This window comes from Crocuta crocuta, unplaced genomic scaffold, assembly GCF_008692635.1.
Source record: "Crocuta crocuta isolate KB4526 unplaced genomic scaffold, BGI_CrCroc_1.0 scaffold50, whole genome shotgun sequence".
Taxonomy (NCBI): Eukaryota; Metazoa; Chordata; class Mammalia; order Carnivora; family Hyaenidae; genus Crocuta; species Crocuta crocuta.
In genome coordinates, this window is record NW_027527428.1 from 6,914,474 (window position 1) to 6,918,877 (window position 4,404).

Sequence of the window (4,404 nt, forward strand, 5' to 3'; positions counted from 1 at the left end):
CCAGAGTGACCCTCGGGAGACCCCTCACCCCCCTCGGGGCCCCCAGGCGCCCCGCCTCAGCCCTGCCACTGCCTGAGGAAGCTGGGGGGCCTGGCATGGACACGGCCCAGACAGGCCGCCTGGGAACTGGCTCCGGCCCGGCGTCCCCGGCCCTCGCTTCCTCTGCCGCTTCCTCTGCGGGGGATGGGGGGGGTGGCCTCGGGCCCGCAGTCCCGCTGGCGCCCCTTCCCGCGCGACAGGCAGGTCCTGAGGATGCCTGTGCGCAGTCGCCTCGCTTTCCTCCAAGACTCTGCCAGGTGGGGACGGCCACCCTGTGTCCACACAGGCGCCGGAGGCCAGGGGAGGCTCGGAGGGACGGGGCTCCCGGAACAGCACATCCCCGGCGTGGGGCGGGGGCCCCCACGGCGCTGGGGGCAGAAGTCCGCGGTCGGGGCCACGCTCCCTGGGCGTCCTGCCGGCCTCTCCCAGCTTCTGGGCGCAGCCAGTCTGCTGCTCTCCCCAAGGACCTCAGCCGTGGGACTCAGGCCCGCCCTGAACACCCACAGGGACTCTGTTTCCAAACAAGCTTCCATCCTGAGGCCCCAGCTGGCAGGAGCTTCGGGCGGGGGGACACTGTGAATCACCAGGGAGCCCGCTGTGGTGGGGAAGGTGCGCTACGTGGTACGTGGAGGAGTGGAGTGTCCCAGATAAAGGAGAGGCAGGTGCACCCCCAGGCAATGACTGCGGGTTGAGGGGCCTTTGAGGGCCACCCACGGGGACAGAGAGCTCAGGACTCCCGAGCCTCAGGCCGCCAAGGGCCCCTCCGCCCCAAGCAGGTGACCACGCGTGTTAAACAGGCTCTGCCCCAGCACGAGGTACACATGTGCGTTCGTCTGTGTGAAGAGGCATGTGTGTAGGCATGCACCTGTATGTGCATGTGTGCCTGGGAGGCGTGCAGGTGTGTGCAAGGGTTTATACATGTGTGCACAGGTATGTGTGAGCATGTGTGTGTGCACGGGAGGCATGCAGGCATGTGTGAGGTTTATACGTGTGTGCACAGGTGTGTGTGAGCACGTGTGTTTGCACAGGTGTCTGCACATGTGTGAGGTGTGTGGGTGTAGATCACCTTTACTCAAGTGAGAACATGTGTGCATCCGTGAGTGTTCACGCATCCGTGAGGCTGCGTACCTGCTTGCATGGGTGCAGGGACCTGTGGCAGAGAGACAGCCCCACTGAGGATAGGGCAGAGGCTGGCTTCCTAGAGAATATGCCAGAAGCAAAGAAACTCTCCCCTCCCACCCTGCCCGGCAGGGGTCGGGGGGGAGGGGGCATGGCTCCCCCTGCTGGTGCACACCCCACACCCTCACCCCCTGAGGGCACGAGAAGCCAGTCCAGGAGGGTCTGGGAGCAGGGGCATCCGGCCAAGCCCCAGGGCACCGGAGTTCGAACCCGCTGTCCATCCCAGGTGCCCCCAGGTGTGCCTCTCCCTGCGTCCCCTCAGCTCCGCCCTCCTAGGTGTCACCCTAAGGCCCTGGCGTGCCCAGCCCGGTGCTGAGTGCCAATCTCAAGTCAAGAGCAGCGAGTGAGCTCCTGGTGGGCCAGGCTCNCATGAACCCGCAAACCCTCACGTGACCCCCAGAGGTGGGCACCGCACTAATTCCCAGCTTACAGCCACAGAGACGGCCACGGAGCCAGGGAGGGGGGCTCTCGGGGAGAAGCCAGAGCCAGACGACAGCCCCTCAGACAGCTCCAGGTCCCCCGGGATCAGGGACTTGTAGGCCCGCCAGAAGCGGCACCCTGACCAAGGCCTGCACCTGCCAGGCACCTACTGGGGTCCCTCAGGCCTCAGCTGGCCGAGCCCCTGCCTCGGGACACTCTTCCAGGACAGGTGACCCTCACTCCCTCGGGGCCACGCCATCCCGACCTTCCCAGCCCGGCCCACTTGCTCTTGACCCTCCCTGTGACACCCCGTCATCCTTCAATTCATGGCTCCCACCTGGGCTCTCCAGGGCCGGGTTTCTCGTGTGGGGGACTGAGTCTCAGAGATGTTGAGGGTTCATCCAGCCTAAGGCCACACAGCACTAAGGTCACACGGCTACGTCTACCAGAAACCTCACACGTTCACCCAGATCCCCGGAAAGAGGACCCCAGAAGCAGCAGCCTACACCGGCCCGAGGGGCCCCAAGGCCACACATGCAGACCTGGCTCCCCCCCCATGGCACCTGATCCTGCCCAGACCTGCGAGCTGGTGGGGGCCCAGGTGGGCACTGGTTTAGGCGAGGCCCCCCAGCCTGGGCCTCACTCGAGCAGATACAGCCTGAGCCTCAAACTCAGTCCCCTTCTCAATATAACTGCCACCATCCCCGCCCCCCACCATGGGGACCCACCGCGGAACCCCAAGAAAGCTGCACGGCCTGGCCTGGCACTTGATGAGGTCTCCTTGCCTGGGCCCGGCCTCTCTGTCCACCCTGACTGCTGGGCAACCACAGAGACAGACTTCAAGACAGTGGAGAACACGGGTCTTCCTGCCCTCCGGGCTTGGTGGCCCCCAGCAGGGTCCCCCCCCCCTCCCCCGGCCAACACATGCAGCCACCTGTCTCCACTCTGGGGATGGAGAGGCACCACGGAGCCACCTCTAAAACAGATCTCTGTTCACTCCCCAGGCACTTAACCCCCACGCAGGCCTGGGGGTGGGCACTGCTATCCCGTTTTACAGATGAGAAAACAGCCCAGAGGTGAGTTTGGGCAGAGGGGCTCCAGCGGCTGCGAGCTGGGCTCTGAACGCTGGGCGCTTAGCGGGAGGCCAGCGGACCCCACCTTTCCTTCTCCCCATCGCTCTCATGGGGCCAACGTGGAGCTGTGCACCCCAGCCTGTTACCCACCGCCACCGTCCAGGGCCGCCCCTCCCGCGGGAGGACACGGCTCTGCCCTTCACTGAATTTGCAGAGGAGACCTCCCCTCACCCCCCTGACAACTTTTTTCCCTGTAAGTCATTAAACTGACACATTATAATTACACCGATCACAGCTGTTTACGCAAACACTGGTAAGTGCAGGGCACTGCTGTTTCTCTGAAGTGGGGGAGGGTCTCATGCCCGGGACACACCCGAGTGTAGGGAGGGGGTCGCGGAACCCTACACAGGGCACGTCGGGGCCGCACAGAGAGTGCAAGAGGCCGGGTAGGGGGGAGAGCCTCCATGCCGGGCAGTCCTGGCATGCGCACGCACACACACACACACACACACACGCACACAGCAGACCCTGCTAACAGCTCCGAGGCCGGCACTTCCTAAGGTTGGACCCCCGCCTCCCAGAGGGCACACTGCCTGGACCACTGGCCTGGAGTGGCCTGGATGCCTGTCCCTAAAGGGCCAAGGCACAGGGCTGCTGCCCTCACCCTCCGGGCCGGCCGCCGCCGCCAGCGCCCTCTCCAAGCCCTGGGGGTCGGTTGCCTGGGACTGACACCCACCCCCTAAACCCAACAGACGGACTTCACGTCATCTCCCTTCTCCCAGGAGTAAGTGCCTTCAGATGGGGCGGTGCCCAGGGGACCCCCGCATGGCTGCGCACACTCGGCCCTGCCCCAGGGAGGGAGGCCCAGGAGAGCCCCGCACGTGCGCGCCTGGCTTCGTTTGGGCTGGATTCGCCTGTGCCAGCGCTGCAGTGACATGTGGGTGGGACTCAGGCCCCTGGGCCCGGGCTCCAGGGCAGGGATTTGCCTCCCTGCTGGTGGAGGGGCCGGGAGCTGGCGAAGGCGAGGCAAGAGAGCCACGTCCTGGGGACAGAGGCAGGCCTCTAGCTGCCCCTGGCCGCTGGGCCCATTGCACTCGCCCACCAGTGCAGGAGGCCAGGCCGCCACGGGTAGACCAGTCTGCAGAGTGAGAGGCTGGGCCCCAGGGCGCCTGCAGCCAGCCGGACAGGGCCACCTCGGCCTGCCCCGCGCTGTCCAGGGGGCCTGGGCACCCACCGAGGCCCATCTCTTTTGAGCCTCTGCCCAGTGGGCTGTCCTGTGGCGGCTGCTGCTCCCGACGCCCTATGCAGGCTCCTGGGCAGCCAGGCAGAGCTCCCTAGAACCGGCCCCCAGCACGGAGAGGGGCCTCCCACACTAAGACCATAGGCGGGCAGGGGGCCATGGTGGCCTGGGACCCAAAGCAACACTCCCACACCCCCCAGGGGGCCCCTGGTCCTGGCCACGTCCTCCCCTGGACACCTGGGGCCACCGCAGGCCTCCTGCCCCAGTTACCTGCGGCCCCCCCCCCGAGGCTTCAGCACCAGGCCTGCCCACCTCCACCACCGGGCCTCTAGGGGGTCCTTCCCAGAGCAGGTCCTCCTACTGGGGGGTGGGGAAAGGGTTAATTTCCATGCAAAAGAGGAAACCGCGGCTCAGGAAGCATCATGTCCGCAGTGGGGGACGGGGAGGGGGTGG